The sequence below is a fragment of the Bufo gargarizans genome, chromosome 3 (assembly GCF_014858855.1).
Source record: "Bufo gargarizans isolate SCDJY-AF-19 chromosome 3, ASM1485885v1, whole genome shotgun sequence".
Lineage (NCBI taxonomy): Eukaryota > Metazoa > Chordata > Amphibia > Anura > Bufonidae > Bufo > Bufo gargarizans.
The window spans coordinates 475,097,116-475,115,664 of NC_058082.1; the positions used below are offsets into that span (position 1 = coordinate 475,097,116).

General features: G+C 43.2%; 1 protein-coding gene and 1 long non-coding RNA gene across 2 annotated transcripts in view; one reads left to right on the forward strand and one right to left on the reverse strand.

The window, feature by feature from the left end:
• The window catches only part of LOC122930379, a 33,353-nt gene extending 19,782 nt beyond the window's left edge, over window positions 1-13,571 (reverse strand). The window contains exon 1 of the long non-coding RNA XR_006388125.1: window positions 13,509-13,571. This is a non-coding gene — a long non-coding RNA (uncharacterized LOC122930379). The remainder of the gene's footprint in view (window positions 1-13,508) is intronic.
• The window catches only part of LOC122930378 (transmembrane protein 211-like), a 251,837-nt gene that overhangs the window by 136,031 nt on the left and 97,257 nt on the right, over window positions 1-18,549 (forward strand). The gene's annotated exons all lie outside the window — the stretch shown is intronic.

The following is an 18,549-nucleotide window of genomic DNA, read 5'->3' on the forward strand; positions in this document are numbered from 1 at the left end:
TTTATAAATCTAAAAAATTTGAAACAGTTTGGAGTATTTTGGACTCAATTTGGCGCATCTAGTTTTAGACAAATCCACACCTGTCTAGTCTAGCCAACCAATGAATCTCTACGTTTTATGGTCAGTAAATCTGCTCCAGAAGTTTCTCTTACTAACGCCGCCTTTCCTGCTATGCTGGGCCCCATCAATGAGGCAACGTAAATTTTTCTTTTTGGCCCATTTTCTTCATAAATATTTTTAACATGAGATATGACATTTTGTGCCAAAAATGCGGCAGATTTACTAGTCCTGTAGAGAGTGGCTATGGCGATATGATAAATTTGGTGCATGACTAGATACTTTGGGGTCATTTATTAAGGCCGGTCTTAATAAGTCCCTGCGTTGGCGGTGGATCCGCCGAAGTTATGTAGGGGCACCGGTTTCTACATAACTTCGGCAGATCCACTGCCGCTTCTAAATCTGCGCCAGCTTCGTCGCTGGCATAAATTTAGACCATTTTCTACGCTTAAAACAGGAGTAGAAAATGATGAATGAGACGGGTCTGCCGCCCTGTCCCCTTATCCCGTCCACACCCACTTTTTGAGACCTGGCATGAGCGGGAAGAAGTCCCAGATTGCGCCTAATATTGGTGTATTTCTGTTAGTAAATAACCTCCCTTTTGTCTAAGGTTACACTACCGATTGGTTGGCTTACTTTGTGAAAGAATTTTGTGGCAAAATTTTGGTGCAATTTTGGTCTTTGGCCAGGTTCCTTTCTCGCTAAGCCAGGTCCCCCTTGGTGAGGTAGGTACAGTGGATTTTTGTAAAACTAGATCCGCCAGATGTGCACAATAAAATATGACAAGGTCTTGTGCAATCACATAAGTAAATGTGAGCCATTGTGAGTTAAAACTCAGATCTGCTACATCTGCACATTCTCATTTTAGTGGAAGGCATAGCTATTCAGACACAGTGGTGACAGTTGCACCTGGCTATGGTGCCATAGTGCCTTAAAGGGCATCTGTCAGCAGATTTGTGCCTATGACACTGGCTGACCTGTTACATGTGCGCTTGGCAACTGAAGACATCTGTGTTGGTCCCTTGTTCATATATGCCCGCATTGCTGAGAAAAATTATATTTGAATATATGCAAATGAGTGTCTAGGAGCAACGGGGGCGTAGCCATTACACCCAGAGTCTCTGCTCTCTGCATCTATTGCGCCCCCTGCAATTTGATTACGTTTTCACTCTCTGACCCTGTCAATTAAAGTGCAACTGGAAAGGCAGTTGCAGGTAGAGCAGAGCCTCTAGAAGCTCATTTGCATATATAAAAACTTTATTTTTCTCAGCAATGCGGACACATATGTACATGGGACCAACACAGATGCCTTCAGCTGCCAAGTGCACATGTAACAGGTCAGCCGGTGTCATAGGTACAAATCTGCTGACAGATGCCCATTAAGAGGCATGCAACAGGAGGCTCTGGCTCAGCTTTTCCATTGGATCTCAGAAGCTTCAAGCTAAGTCTATGAGCATTGGATTCCAGGGGGCCTATTCATCTGAGAACTTAATGTACATCAGATGCTCACCTTTGAATGGTACATAGTAATGTATATCTCTTCTCTTATATATAAAAATGAGTTTCTGGATGTCTGTCTGGATGCCTATCTGTTCTTTATGCACGACCAAACGACTGAACAAATCTTCACCAAATTTGGCACACAGGTACATCAGGTGCCCGGGAAGGTTTTAGACATACACACAGTTTTACTCCAGGTTTCCATAACAACCTAGCCATTTTTCTTCCCTGCTGTAGGGCAGATTTAGGCTAGGGCTACATGACGACATGTGTTGCTTGACAATATGTCTCATGGCACATAGGGCACAACTACACTGCGACATTGATGTCGCATGACAATTTTTATAATGATAGTTTATGGTGTTGCACTGCGACATGCGTCATGCTGCAACTGTGACACGACAGTCACAGATAAATCCATCTTGGATGGATTTTTTGAGAGTGTTGTGTTGCAGTCGCAGCATGTCGCAGTGCGACACCATAACCTATCATTATAAAAATTGTTGTGCGACACATGTTGTCGTGTAGAATCCCAAATACGCGCGAGACAAACGCCCGGTGTTATCGCTGTCCTAGAACAATTGCGTTTACCAAAACTAGACTCAGGACAGCATAGTTTAAACAAGTACAAAAACTTTTATTGGACATACATTAATAAAAACATACATCTCCATATATATGAATAAGCAGCACGGAGCTACACAGGATAATACTAACGGATCTGTTGTAAGAAAAATGACTATGAATAGTCCCAGACTGTGCAGGAAGTATCCAAACACAGATCACAATCAATACAATACAAAGTGCATAGTGCTTATTGTAACCAATGATAGAGGGAAAATACATATATAAATACAGACCACGTCCTCCCGGATCCCTTGTAGCCCTAGCCTTAGCCTTAAAGGGGCAGGGCGCTGTAGAGGTCACTGTTAAGGGGGCAGGGGCCACTATAAAAGGGGCGGGCACTGTGGAGGTCACTGTTAAAGGGGCGTTTACTGTGGATGTTACTGTTAAGGGGGCAGGTCACTGTGGAGGTCAATGTTAAAGGGGCGGGCACTGTGGAGATTACTGTTAAAGGGGAAGAGGCCACTAATAAAGGGGAAGCTGCTGTGGAGGTCACTGTTAAGTCATCAGGGTACTGTGAGGTCACTGTTAAGGGAGCGGGGTACTGTGGAGGTTACTGTTAAGGGAACGGGGTACTGTGGAGGTCACTTAAGGGAAAGGGGTACTGTGGCAGTCACTGTTAAAGGGACGGGTGCTGTGGAGGTCTCTTTTAAGGGGGCAGGAAACAGTGTAGGTCACAGATAAGGGGACAGTCCACTATGGAGGTCAGTGTTAAGGGGTGGGATGCTGTATAGGTCACTGTTAAGGGGGCGGGCCCCTGAGAAGGTCACTGCCAAAGGAGTGGGGTGCTGTGAAACTCACTGTTAAAGGGGCAGGCTGCTGTGCAGGTCAAAGTTAAGGGGATGGGCTGCTGTGGAGGTCCCATTTTAAGGAGGCGGGGCACTGTGGGGGGGGGCAGTGTTAAGGGGACGGGGTACTGTAGAGGTCACTTATGGGGGATACTGTCGATATCTTTTAAGGACACACAGATCTTTTAAGGACACACAGAAACATTAAATAAAATCGATATAATATACCCATGCGAAGACGGGTCCTTCTGCTCGTACTGTATATAAAGTATGTAGAATGAATGTACATAAAAAAACGTAACCACTTGTTTAAGGCATTAGATAACTTACCTGTTGATCCTGAGTTACTGGGTCTGTAATAGACTATATTCACATGAGGTCCCTGAATTGCTGGTAGAAACAATTTTTTTTATGAGGCTGCAATTTTTACAGGCAAAACATGTTAAATAAGTGTGTTTGCCTCTAAAGCTGTAACCACATAAAAAAAACACGGCAAATCTGCATTATTTTTTTTACAGATGTAGTTTTGACACAGCTTCAACCCCTTAGTTGTGTTACAAATTTTAGCCTTAAAGGGGTTGTCCCACAAATAGTAATCTACAGTTTTCAAAACAGCGCCTGGATCATGATTAATTGCATGTAATTGAAAATATAGTATAGCTACTGAGTTATTCAATAAATATCTATCTGTATAGCGCCACCTGCTGTTTGCTCTTTTTCTAATTTCTCTGTCCTGCTCACTGAGATGGAAGCACATGTGCAGTTACATTCTATAGTTGCCACCACCTGCAGCAGAAAACATGCCCCCCTACCAACTTGAAATAAATCAGAACAGTTGGAGTAATGAATTGGAAGATCTCTGGATTCACGAGAGTTACGGGGCTGGTTCTAAGTTTGTTATAGAAAGAGACTATTATGTCCTATATGATACCAGATTTTTATTTTTATACATTAATCACGGGAAAATCCCTTGAAGGACCAGTAGCATTTTTCACCAGTATTTTAGATATCTGCGTCATGGCATCAATGAACGGCGTAATTAGACATAGAGGACACCTATATGTGAAACAAGTATGTGTCTGGTTGATGGGGGATTGAAGAGGGGAGAGATAATACACACAGAAGTCTAAGTTGAAAAATGTAGACTATTTTTTGTGGGCCGACCCTTTCAGAAGCTAACCCCTTTCCCAGGGAAAGCTAACTCGTGGTAATAAAGGGCTCCGATAAATTGTTCTGGCGATTGCTCTATATTTGTTTCTGAGAAAGCTGGGATGTACAGTAAGTGATACATCTCCGCGCCAAATGTGAACGGGGTCCCATGTATAACATGAATCTTTTGCTGCAGAGCCAGAATATACTTTTAGCTCCTCCATGGATATCATTTTGCAATGCACGGTATTTTGTCGCTTCATTAGAAATTATTAGTTAATTCTCGTGTTCTTTATGGGGCTGCTATATCATCAGAATCATTTTCCATCACTTTGTAATGGGACAGCCCAGAAAGGATATATATTTCATATGATTGCTGCTGGGGGTGCACTTTTTGTGTCACGACCAGACACTAAATATGTAACAGGTTCCACACCTATCATGTGCTCTTATAATACTGGCGTCTTCTTTTGTGGCTTCCTTAAAGGGATTGTCCACATTATTTATATTGATGACCTATCCTCTGGATATGTCATCAGTATCTGATTGGTGGGGTTCCGACCACCCGGAACCCCGACGATCAGATGTTTCAGAAGGCCACAGCACTCCTGTGAGCGATGAGGCCTTCTTGCAGCTTACTCTAGGTCAGTGACATCACATTCATCATTCACATGGCCTAGGCGCAGCTCAGTTCCTTTCAAATGAATGGGGCTGAGCTGCGATACCAAGTACAGCCACTATACAATATATGGCGCTGTGCTCGGTAAATTGCGCTCACAAGAGTGTTCTATAATAATAGCATTCTGAATACAGAATGCATAGAAAAATAGAGCTGGAGGGGTTAAATTTTTTTTAAAATAATTTAACTCACCTTAGTCCACTTGCTCGCGTAGCCGGCATCTCCTTCTGTCTTGATCTTAGCTGTCTGCAGCAACAGAACCTGTGGTGACGTCACTCCGGTCATCACATGATCCATCACATGATCTTTTACCATGGTGATGGATCATGTGATGACCGGAGTGACGTCACCACAGGTCCTGTTACTGCACACAGCTAAGATCAAGACAGAAGGAGATGCCGGCTACGCGAGCAAGTGGACTAAGGTGAGTTAAATTATATATTATTTTTTTAACCCCTCCAGCGCTATTTTACTATGCATTCTGTATTCAGAATGCTATTATTTTCCCCCTATAACCATGTTATAAGGGAAAATAATAATGATCGGGTCTCTGTCCCGATCGTCTCATAGCAACCGTGCGTGAAAATCGCACCGCATCTGCACTTGCTTGTGGATGCTTGTGATTTTCACGCAACCCCATTCATTTCTATGGGGCCTGCGTTACATGAAAAACGCAGAATATAGAGCATGCTGCGATTTTCACGCAACGCACAAGTGATGCGTGAAAATCACCGCTCATGTGAACAGCCCTATAGAAATGAATGGGTCCGGATTCAGTGCGGGTGCAATGCGTTCAACTCACGCATCGCACCCGTGCGGAATACTCGCCCGTGTGAAAGGGGCCTATAGGCATGATAGGTCTGGCCATATGCTTCAAATGGCCCAGGTGAGTAAAAGCGCTGAACGTGCTGTGAATTTCGACACAACATTCACATCTATAAACACATAAGAAAGGACAGTTTTTGGTAATGATAGGTACAACTATTAACACAAATCCATAAATCCACTTCAGCTGAAGAAAGGCAAAGTACTACAGAATTGTGACATCCTAAATATACTATATCTGCACCAAAATGGTGACCTCAGCTTTTTACTGGACAGTTGAAGATAATCTATCTTATTCCAGCTGCATTCCTGTACTTCTGCGTGTATTTCTAACTCATGTGATATTATGTCCTGGAGCAATCATATTGATGTTGAATCAGATTTACCCTAGTGCACAGATTTGTCAGAAATAGTAAAATGCTATTTCTCCACTAAATGTCAGAGAAGCCGTGACTAAAAGCCTGTGTTTTATGGCTGAAGTTCTGGAAATTGTCTTCTTCGGCGGAAATTGGATTTTACAGAGAAGGAGCAATTTGTATGTGACAGTGGGCAGTGCGGTATATGATCATCTACAATACATCTCATAACTTACACCTGAGCCTTGTACAGTAAAGAAGACACAGCACGTCCAGAATATGCTGCTGGTTATAACGCAAGTGGGGGGTGCAATGTAGTGAAAGTCCAAAAAATCAAAAGTCGCTTTTTTTTTTAGACATTCAACATTCTTGTAGGTAGGATAATGTGCATTTCTCTGGATTTACACACATTTCTAGGTCAGGAGTTTTTCCACCCATAGACTTTAATTTGATCAAAAACTCCATCTAATGTTTCTGTGTTTTTTTAATGCAAACAAAAATGTGTGAAAGAGGTCTTTTGGTCTTGGATCATGGGAAAGCATTTGTTTTATACTATATATAGGGTTTGTCCATACTTGCCAGTCCTCTTGGAACATCCGTGAGGCCCCCACAAAAAGACGAGGCTCTCGGAAGAGTAGGCAAATCTTTTAAGTGTCAGGAAAGCCTCCCTAATAATTTGTATCAGGCATGCTCAACCTGCGGGCCTCCAGCTATTGTAAAACTACAACTCCCACAATGCCATGCTGTAAGCTAATAGCTGTAGGCTGTTCAGGCATGCTGGGAGTTGTAGTTTTGCAACAGCTGGAGGGCCGCAGGTTGAGCATGCCTGCTTTGTATTATCAGAAGCAGTACCGACAACTTGAATTCAGATCCCAGATCACTAATATGAAAAGTTGGTTAATATGAGCTTGACTGAGAAGTGCACTAACAAAGTCCTGATGTGCGTGGCTGAGCCAAAGAACAGGTGGTAATCCAGAGGTAACACTGTGAAAGGTGGCGGGTAGTGGCATCACAAGAAGTTTTTGTGGAACTTTGTTTTGTTGAATTTATTTACGGTGTTCACTGTGAGGTAAAAATAACATAATTTTATTATGTGGGTCAGTACACTGATAATAATGTCACATTTCTATATATTTTTACTATTTCTTCTCTCCACCTGCAGCCTGTCAGCTCTGCAGCTGCTCCCTCATTCTCCTCCAGACTGACAGGGGGGGTGCAGTTGCTTTAACTGCTGATCTCTCTAGCATAAATCTCTATATTGTTTGTATTGTTTGAAAGCTGACATTCCAAGCTTTCAGACAATACCAGAATGACAGCAATGTGTTCAGTACAGGGGAAGATATCACTGTAAGGCCTCTTTCAGACGGGCGTTGCGGGAAAAGGTGTTTTGCACGTGCGTGAGAAAAATCGGCATGTTTGGTACCCAAACCTGAACTTCTTCACAGAAGTTCGGGCTTGTGATCGGGGTTCTGTAGATTATATTATTTTCCCTTATAACATGGTTATAAGGTAAAATAATAGCATTCTGAATACAGAATGCATAGTACAATAGCGCTGAAGGGGTTAAAAAATAATAATAATAATTTAACTCACCTTAATCCACTTGCTCACGCAGCCCGGCATCTCTTCTGTCTGTCTTCTGTGCTGTGTGCAGGAAAAGGACCTGTGGTGACGTCACTCCGGTCATCACATGATCCATCACATGATCTTTTACCATGCAATTTTGATGCAGCCCCATTCACTTCTATGGAGCCAGCGTTGTGTGAGAATTGCAGAATATAGAACATGGTGCGATTTTCACGCAATGCACAAGTGATGCGTGAAAACCAACGCTCATGTACACAGCCCCATTGAAATGAATGGGTCCGGATTCAGTGCAGGTGCAATGCTTTCGCATCACGCATTGCAATCGCGAGGAATACTCGCTCGTGTGAAAGGGGCCTTAGGTGGTTAAATTAAATGCTGGGACCCTCAGCTGCCGGGCAGCTGCTATATGTTCTCTTTAACGCTTGTGACACCACAGAATGCTGTCATAATGGACAATGTTGTGTCTGGCTTTATATCCTAGAATAGGCTCTATACAGGTCTTTCTAAAAAAATTAGCATATTGTGATAAAGTTCATTATTTTCTGTAATGTACTGATAAACATTAGACTTTCATATATTTTAGATTCATTACACACAACTGAAGTAGTTCAAGCCTTTTATTGTTTTAATATTGATGATTTTGGCATACAGCTCATGAAAACCCAAAATTCCTATCTAAAAAAATTAGCATATCATGAAAAGGTTCTCTAAACGAGCTATTAACCTAATCATCTGAATCAACTAATTAACTCTAAACACCTGCAAAAGATTCCTGAGGCTTTTAAAAACTCCCAGCCTGGTTCATTACTCAAAACCGCAATCATGGGTAAGACTGCCGACCTGACTGCTGTCCAGAAGGCCATCATTGACACCCTCAAGCAAGAGGGTAAGACACAGAAAGAAATTTCTGAACGAATAGGCTGTTTCCAGAGTGCTGTATCAAGGCACCTCAGTGGGAAGTCTGTGGGAAGGAAAAAGTGTGGCAGAAAACGCTGCACAACGAGAAGAGGTGACCGGGCCCTGAGGAAGATTGTGGAGAAGGACCGATTCCAGACCTTGGGGGACCTGCGAAAGCAGTGGACTGAGTCTGGAGTAGAAACATCCAGAGCCATCGTGTACAGGCGTGTGCAGGAAATGGGCTACAGGTGCCGCATTCCCCAGGTCAAGCCACTTTTGAACCAGAAACAGCGGCAGAAGCGCCTGACCTGGGCTACAGAGAAGCAGCACTGGACTGTTGCTCAGTGGTCCAAAGTACTTTTTTTCAGATGAAAGCAAATTTCGCATGTCATTCGGAAATCAAGGTGCCAGAGTCTGGAGGAAGACTGGGGAGAGGGAAATGCCAAAATGCCTGAAGTCCAGTGTCAAGTACCCACAGTCAGTGATGGTCTGGGGTGCCATGTCAGCTGCTGGTGTTGGTCCACTGTGTTTTATCAAGGGCAGGGTCAATGCAGCTAGCTATCAGGAGATTTTGGAGCACTTCATGCTTCCATATGCTGAAAAGCTTTATGGAGATGAAGATTTCATTTTTCAGCACGACCTGGCACCTGCTCACAGTGCCAAAACCACTGGTAAATGGTTTACTGACCATGGTATTACTGTGCTCAATTGGCCTGCCAACTCTCCTGACCTGAACCCCATAGAGAATCTGTGGGATATTGGGAAGAGAAAGTTGAGAGACGCAAGACCCAACACTCTGGATGAGCTTAAGGCCGCTATCGAAGCATCCTGGGCCTCCATAACACCTCAGCAGTGCCACAGGCTGATTGCCTCCATGCCACGCCGCATTGAAGCAGTCATTTCTGCAAAAGGATTCCCGACCAAGTATTGAGTGCAGAACTGAACATAATTATTTGAAGGTTGACTTTTTTTGTATTAAAAACACTTTTCTTTTATTGGTCGGATGAAATATGCTAATTTTTTTAGATAGGAATTTTGGGTTTTCATGAGCTGTATGCCAAAATCATCAATATTAAAACAATAAAAGGCTTGAACTACTTCAGTTGTGTGTAATGAATCTAAAATATATGAAAGTCTAATGTTTATCAGTACATTACAGAAAATAATGAACTTTATCACAATATGCAATTTTTTTTAGAAGGACCTGTATATATAGCAGTAGTAAGTAGCAGCATTGGAGCTGACAAAGTGCAAAAATGGTCCCTGCAATTCAGACCCCGATCCACAGGTCAAAGGAGAGATCACAGGACTCTGAAAAATCGTTGATTTATTCTCATGTTCATAAACATGCAACATTTCAGCTCCCATATGTGTCTTTTTGAAGCCAAAAAATCAACAATTTTCCAGTATTGCGGTTGGTGTGCTGTGATCTCTTCTAGAACTTGCAACTTGGCACAGGGGTTTCCCACTTTAGGGTCTGTAGTGAGTGTTGATATTGTTGGGCTAATCAGTGTTCAGCTAACCCGAGTTTTTGTTTTCTCTGGACAAATCCCAAAATCACGGACAGCCAAAAATCTTTTTTACGGACAAAATCCTTAATGAATGTCAAAGATTTTAAGTTCTACACTATATGGACATAAGTACTGGGACACCTACACATTACACTACTATGACATCATATTCTAAATCCATAGGCGTTAAAGTGGAGTTGGTCTCCCCTTTGCAGCTAAAACAGCTTCCTCTCTTCTGGGAAGACATTCTACAGGATCTTAAAGCGTGTCTGTGGGGATTTTGCCCATTAATTAACAGGGGAGCATTGTGAGGTCAAACGATGATGTTGGATGAGAAGGCCTGGCTTGCAATCTCCGTTCTAGTTCGGTGGGGTTGAGGTCAGGGCTCTGTATGGCCAGTCAAGTTTTTCCACACCAAATCCAACCATGCCTTTATGGACCTTTCTTTGTGCTCTGGGGCACAGTCATGCTGGACCAGAAAAGGGTCTACCCCAAACTGTTTCCACAAAGTTGGAAGCATATAATTGTCCAAAATGTCTTGGTATGCTGAAGCGTTAACATTTCCCTTTACTGGAACTAAGGGGCCGACGCCAACCCCTGACAAACTGCCTCCTAGCATTATCCCTCCTCCACCAAACTTTACAGTTGGCACAATGCAGTCAGACAGGTAACGTTCTCCTGGCATTTGCCAAATACAGACTTATCCATCAGACTGCCAGATAGAGAAGTGTGATTTGTCGTTTCACAGAACACGTTTCCACTGCTCCAGTCAGCAGAGCGTTGGCCACTTTTATACACTATTTCCCTCAGCACTCGGCCACCCTTCTCTGTAACTTTACGTTGTCTGCCACTTCGTGGCTGAGTTCCTGTAGTTCCTGAACACTTCCACTGTTGATTGTGGAATATCAAGGAGGGAAGACATTTCGAGAACTGACTTGTTGCAGAGGTGGGATCCTTTTACAAGATCACCCCGGAATTCACACATTTGCTAGACTGCTTCGCTGGATTTTATACACCTGCGGCAATGGGACAGAAACACCTGAATTCAATGATTACATTGTCTATCTGAATACTTTTATCCATATAGTATATATGTGTATAACTCAGTATATTGAGATGCCCTCTGAACTGTAAAATGATGATAGTTACAATCACAAAAACCTGCTCAAGTTCCACCAGCATATCCCAAGGATAATGGGAAAAATGCCCAATATGTTTACAGACTGTATAGGAATTTCAGGACATTTGGCAACCCTGTGGTTAATTATACTGCCTCATATGTGTCTGTTGATTATGTCTTCCAGTGTTATATTCTTACTGTATGTTCACCCTGTAAGTTAATTTTGTTGTGCTATGAAATGTAAAGTCGTTGGTTATTGGCTAGATGGCCCTTTTTCTTACCGTGCCCCTACTCTGTGTCCTAATGTAGTAGATGCGTCACTTATTTAGCCTCCAAATGATAAACCTACAATCAATTATATGACCAGTGGTAATATAGCGTGAAAACAATAAAATATGTGAAAGGGGTTGTCCCATGATTGATGTAAAAAAATGAAAATCAGACATCATATAGTACACAATGTTACTTTCTAACAAAGCTAGAACCAGCCCTGTACCTCACATGGATCCAGAGATCTCCACATTCATTGCTCCAGTTGCTCTGCTAGATTATCTTCAGCCTGACAGCTCAGGGGTGTGTCCTTTCTGCTGCATCTCTCTCCCTGTAACTGACACAGCTTCTGACAGAACATTCGGCTGGTGAAGATTTAAACTAAGCATGGTCGACCAGCTTAGTGAGAGGATCAAAAAATAAGGAAAAGAGCAAACAGCAGGTGGCGCTATACAGATACCTTTTTATTGAATAACTCAGCAGCTATACTACATTTTTAATTACATGCAATTACAAAAATATTCAGATTCAGGTGCTGGTTTGAAAATTGTAGAATATATTTTGTGACACAACCCCTTTAAGTTGTGAATTACACTTAGACCACTAATAGGTTATGACTAAGTCACACTGCACGACTATAATAAAAGAGGGGATATATCTTAATAAAGACAACATAGCACAGTAATTTGCTAGTAATCTCCAAGGCTGCCATGTTGAATAATTATACGAGGCAGCTTCTTCAGATCATGTTTATTAGAATATCTTTGAAGCAATTCTTCCAGCAGATGTGACAGTCTTAGCTCAGCAAGTGCACCAATGCTCAGTGAGGGTTTCAAACAACGCATCTTCAGAGGAGGCTTTGTCTGAAAAATGGTGAATCCTCATAGAAGTGGCCACGGTTTTGAGGATTCCCTCAAGCTGCTGCTGTTTTGGCAGGGAGAAGGTTTTGTATGTAATGAATTCCCTGCATAGGTTGCTTTTGTGCCTTTTGATGACTCCTCATACAAAACATTTGAAGAGTTGCAGGTGCCAAGGAGCTCCTCAGGCAGCATTTTGTCAATTCTATCGGATGTGAGGCAAAACCTAGCAGCAGGCTCTCTAATTATGACAGTGACAAGAGGATTGATGCTTAGAATGGCATGGCTTATGATGAAGGACAAAAACAAAATTATCCAGGGTTCAGGCATCCCAGGGCTTACCGAAGTCTACACAGTTGGCTTAATCCAGAGCACTAGGCATGGATCCTCATGTTCTTCAAAATAATTTTAACTATCTTCTCATGGGGTGAACCAATGGGAGATATCCTTTTGGGTGTTGACTGTCATTGTCTCTTAAGTCTCATGCAGACGTCCGTGGAACGCGGTCCGTGAGATACCGTACTGGCATTGCAGGAGCGCCTGGGTCATTTGTTGCTATGACGCAGTACGCTCCTGCAATGCCAGTCCAGTATCTCACGGACCATGTTCCACGGACGTCTGCATGAGGCTTTATACAGCTCAATCACAGGTTTTGATGCTATTGTTCTTCTTTCCTTAAAGGGGTTGTCTCACGTCAGCAAATTACCTTTATCAAGTAGACAAAAATAATACAAGGCCCTTACTAATGTATTGTGATTGTCCATATTGCTTCCTTTGCTGGCTTGTTTCATTTTTCCATCAGATTATACACTGCTCGTATCCTGGGGTTACGACCACCCTGCAATCCAGCAGTGGTGGTCGAAATGCACACTGTAGAAAAAAGTGTTAGCCTCTCCGGTGGTTGGGACTGCAGGAGTGTGCATAGGCCAGCTTTTTTCTCTATAGTGTGCAAGCACGGCCACCGCTGCTGGATTACAGGGTGGTCATAACCCCCTGGATAAGAGCAGTGTATAATCTGATGGAAAAATGAATCAAGCCAGCAAAGGAAGCAATATGGACAATCACAATACATTAGTAAGTGCCTTGTGTAAACTTTATCTACATGATGAATACCATTTGCAGAAGTAAGACAACCCCTTTAAAAGCCATCTGTCATCAGATACAGATACCTGGAATGTTCCTTCTCCTATGTGCACAGAGAGAACAATGACAGCCCAGTACATCCATCCTGCACGCGTGATGGAAGCAGAAGCTCATACAATATATATATATATCTGTCACCACATACCAGTAGGTAAAACGGTCGGCCACTGTAGATCCGCAATTGTCAGCAGAGTCTCATTGTATCTGCAGCATCTCAGTTTGTGCGGGAAATCCGGAAAAAAAAAGAATTTTTCTGGTATGCAAATTACCGCCTAGGAGCAACGAGGTCAGTGCCATTACACCCAGACGCCCCGCTCTCTGTCTGCTTTGTCACTCCCCCACCATTTGACGGACAGGCCAGGCAATAAAAACATATTCACACCTGGCCCTAAAGTCTCACGGGAGTGCATTTGGCGCACGCGCTGTACAGGGGTGGTGCATACCACAAAAAGTCTTTTTTCTCCAGATTCTCCAGCACATATGGGCATGCCACAGATATCATGAGACTCTGCTGACAAGTGCGGATCTACAGCGGTCGACCATTTTACCTACTGGTATGTGGTGACAGATATATACTGTATATATTGTAGAGCTCCTGCTTCCATCACGCGTGCAGGATGGATGTACTGGGCTGTCATTGTTCTCTCTGTGCACATAGGAGAAGGAACGTTCCAGCTACAAAGAAAATATAATCAAAACTATGCGAGTGTTTCGAATGCAGAAATCATTGTGCTCAATCATATTCAATTTTACACTACACTAATTTTACACCCAAGCACATTAATGACAGATTCTTTCATGTTTGACAATGACAACCTGAGTACAAGTGGAGACACAAGGCGGAAAACTTTCTGTGTATTATTGTTATTTGGTGCGGATCCGTCATGGATCTGCACAGACGGATCCGTTCAGATAATACAACCGTCTGCATCCGTTCAGAACAGATCCGTTTGTATTATCTTTAACATAGCCAAAACGGATCCGTCTTGAACACCATTGAAAGTCAATGGAGGACGGACGGATCCGTTTTCTATTGTGCCATAGAAAATGGATCCGTCCCCATTGACTTACATTGTCTGTCAGAACGGATCCGTTTGGCTCAGTTTCGTCAGACGGACACCAAACCGGAATGGAGACGGAACGGAGGCAAACTAATGCATTCTGAGCGGACCCTTTTCCATTCAGAACGCATTAAGACAAAACTGATCCGTTTTGGACCGCTTGTGAGAGCCCTGAACGGATCTCGCAAACGGAAAGCCAAAACGGCAGTATGAAAGTAGCCTAATCTTTGTCAGGTATTGGCGTATTGCCGAAACCACAGGAGGCAGAAACGATCCTTTTTGATCTCTGCGACTGTGATATCCGTATCTAAACTATAAAAAGACATTATCCCTCGGACACCCCTGCTTACAGGAGCAATTTATGGGGCAAACCCCCCTTGGGATGTTGCAGTCATGCACGCTCCTTCTGTGACAGCCCCGCCTTCTCCGGCAACGTAAAGGGCGAATGTCAGGCAGTGTCAGAGAAACGGTAACCCCTGTGACTTCATCACCTTAGTGACATCATCACATCCAGTGGTGCCCTCCACACGTCCCACCAGGCCATGTCACCGAAACTCCCCACAATGATGTCAGCAGACTTCACTTTCAGTGCCGAAGAACAAAGCACCAGAGACACTTTCGGGTACGGCGACATGACAACACTGGTCGCAGAATGGCAGGGTAGTGGTGATCTCATAGAAATGGATGAGATTGCAGAGCAAGTTCTATTTGGAATCCAAGTTGGATTTTTTGCAACTCATGCTGAAATTCCATTCCTTTCTATGGGATCAGAAATATGCGATCCTGGCCACGACAGCTGTCGCTTGACCCTTATAGTGTAAAAAACCTTATAATAGGAGAAAATACAAGAGATACCTGTATCTCCTCACCAGATTGAGTTGTGCTATCACAAAGGCTGACGTCACAAAGTTGGCTCCCTCACTGTATAAGACAGCATTTACGTACATAGATGGTATCCATGTCATACTATAGTGGAAGCAGGAGAAGCAGCTGCTACGGGGCCCGAACCCAGAAGGGGCACGCCAAGGAGGAGGACTGAAAGATTTTATTGTCAGGGCCCCCTCAAAGTAACGCCCCAGACCTGGCCAGAAACAACAATTTGTGGGTGGGGTTTGCATCAGCCCCGCCCCGTTTCTTGGCTTGGGACAGCGCAAAATATGCCAGGACTGTCTCTAAAAATCAGGGACAGTCCCGGCAAATTCAGGACAGTTGGCAGCTATGCCAGTGACATGTCATACAGTATATATGTGTAGGAAAAGGATGGAGCGGCTGCCGGCCTGGTCTGAGAGAGCATTCTGGACTAGCCGCAGTAGTGAGGGTTGCACGGGAGTAGGGGGTTGCTGGGGGGTGGACCCCATTTAAAAATTTCCTGTGGGGCCCAGTCAGTTCTAGTTTGAACACTACAGACTATAGGGGAGATCTATAGATGGTTACAACGTCACTGAAGATTTTCCTAAACTGATCAGTGCATTGCGGGGCTGATATAATTCGCACATGGGGTCATCATTGTGAGACAACCCCTATAAGGAGGGCTTCCCTTCTCCTTTTCATGAAAAATAGAGCTACAGCTCAGTGTAAATGCAGCATTACCTGTAATTATACCATCTGCCATCTAAAGGTTGTATGAATCTGCAATAACACATTTTATAAAGATGAAAAAAAAGTATATTATAGATGCAAAACAAATGAGTGATAGAAAGTCTATAAAAGTCTCCAAATAATTTATGCACCATAAACAAATTATTCTACTCAGGAAACCATCTGTGGTACGCCGCTGTATTTTGGAAGGACACATATAATTCATGTATATTCCTCCACAATACGCCAGCTAAGCACAGAGAATCTGATCGTTGCGTTTGCTTTACCCCATACTGGAAGAAATAAACAGCATTTTGGCTATGTCGTTAATCTTCAGATAGAAGATAAGAATTCTGGCTGCTTCTTATTCAGATGCAAGGGAGGCCGGCGGGGGAAGATTGAGTGGAAGCTGGAGGAATGATAACTGCACCGTTTACAGCTGCTTAGTATTGTCACTCCATCATTACTTCCCTGCCCAGTGGTCAGTAATAACACTGGGATCACAGAAAGCAGGTGCAGATCCGTAATCGGCATCCGTCTTGCAGTTAATATACATTGACCCTCTATTTGTTACTACTGAAAAGTCACATCACCTACTGTAAATGTACAGGAAATAATCTAAAGACTGTGGGGACCTTTGACTAGAAGAAATTATTCATACATCTGTTAGTGGTTACCTTGAGTATAAAATGTTTCGTAAAGTTTCAGCCTAAAATCTTCAATCATTTTAAGACCTCTGATATCCAAACTTCTGTCATGTGGACAGGTCCCTTCCAGTAATACGTGCTGGATGGGAGGTCTGTGTGTCCAGGATGCTGCTGTCATCACCCTGCTAACTGTCTTCCGTGTGATTTCCTCTATATCTACAATTTGTATGAGCTACCCCCTCTCCACACTGTCGTGTACAACTTCCTCACTCTTCCTGCTGTCTCTGACAGAGAGAAGGGACGGGGAGAGCAGAGAGAGCCATCAGAAAAAGGAGATCTGATGGATTTATGCTAGATGCAGCAGCCAAAGCTACTAAATGAGGCATGGCCTGCCAAGCATGGTGTGAGGATGCTGCACGTCTGAGCTCCCCTGATATCTTGCTGTTATCCTGCACTGCAGAGAGGACCTAGCCAAACTAATTACCACATTACAAGGTGAAAGACCCCTGCCCCCACCTCAGACCTGTGAGAAGCTGCCATCGCTCATTCCGTCCACCTTCACCTCCGGTGAGCCGCGCTCCCTTCTCCCTCTCAATGGGCGACCATCTTCCCTGTCGGGAGCAGCGTGGCAGGCGCAGCACTATAAAGTGCCTTTTGCTCTGTGGCATTGGAAGAATTTTGGTATCTCTGACTTTTAGACTAACCAGACTATCTATTACTCTGTAATTCCTCTAGCGCTATTCTATGGAAACAGTAGGTTTAACAAGCACACCAAATGCTTGAAATAAATTCTTTATTAACTTCAACTTTTCTTCTTATAACACTGCCATCTCCGCAGCAGATAGTCCATGTACATAACACGTGTTGAAAAGATATCACAAAATGGCGGTATGATTAAGATGCTGGTTCAACTGTTCAGTCTTGTCATTCAACATAAAATGGTGGATATATTTCTCTCTTGAGTATCTGTACTCTCACTTTAAGTTATTTAAGCACTTTATGATCTCTCTGAGAGGTATATCTGAGGTCTAACTAATAGTTCTGCTTGCTCAACTTGGTTTGCAGTATGCAATTGCTTATGATCTGGTATGAGCATCTGGTTTGTATGCTTGCAATTTGTATTTGCAATTGTATAGTTGCAATTGAATTTGGTGGAACTGTAAGTAAACACATATACAGTCATGGCTGTAAATGTTGGCACCCCTGGAAAAGTATTGCACTAACACATGTTTTGCTATACACATGTTTATTCCCTTTGTGTGTATTGGAACAAAACCAAAAAAGGGAGGAAAAAAAGCAAATTGGACATAATGTCACACCAAACTCCATAAATGGGCTGGACAAAATTATTGGCACCCTTAACTTAATATTTGATTGCACACCCTTTGGAAAAAATAACTGAAATCAGTCGCTTCCTATAACCATCAATAAGCTTCTGACACCTCTCAACCGGAATTTTGGACCACTCTTCGTTAGAAAACTGCTCCAGGTCTCTTATTGGGAGCCAACAGCAATTTTAAGATCTCTCCACAGGTGTTCAATGGGATTTAGATCTGGACCCATTGCTGGCCACTTCAGAACTCTCCAGTGATTTGTTGCCATCCATTTCTGGGTGCTTTTTGATGTATGTTTGGGGTCATTGTCCTGCTGGAAGACCCAAGATCTTCGACGCAAACCCAGCTTTTTGACACTGGGCTCTACAGTGCGACCCAAAATCCGTTGGCAATCCTCAGATTTCATAATGCCTTTCACACATTCAAGGCACCCAGTGCCAGAGGCAGCAAAACAACCCCAAAACATTAATGACCCTCCACCATATTTCACTGTAGGTACTGTGTTCTTTTCTTTGTAGGCCTCATTATGTTTTCGGTAAACAGTAGAATGATGTGCTTTACCAAAA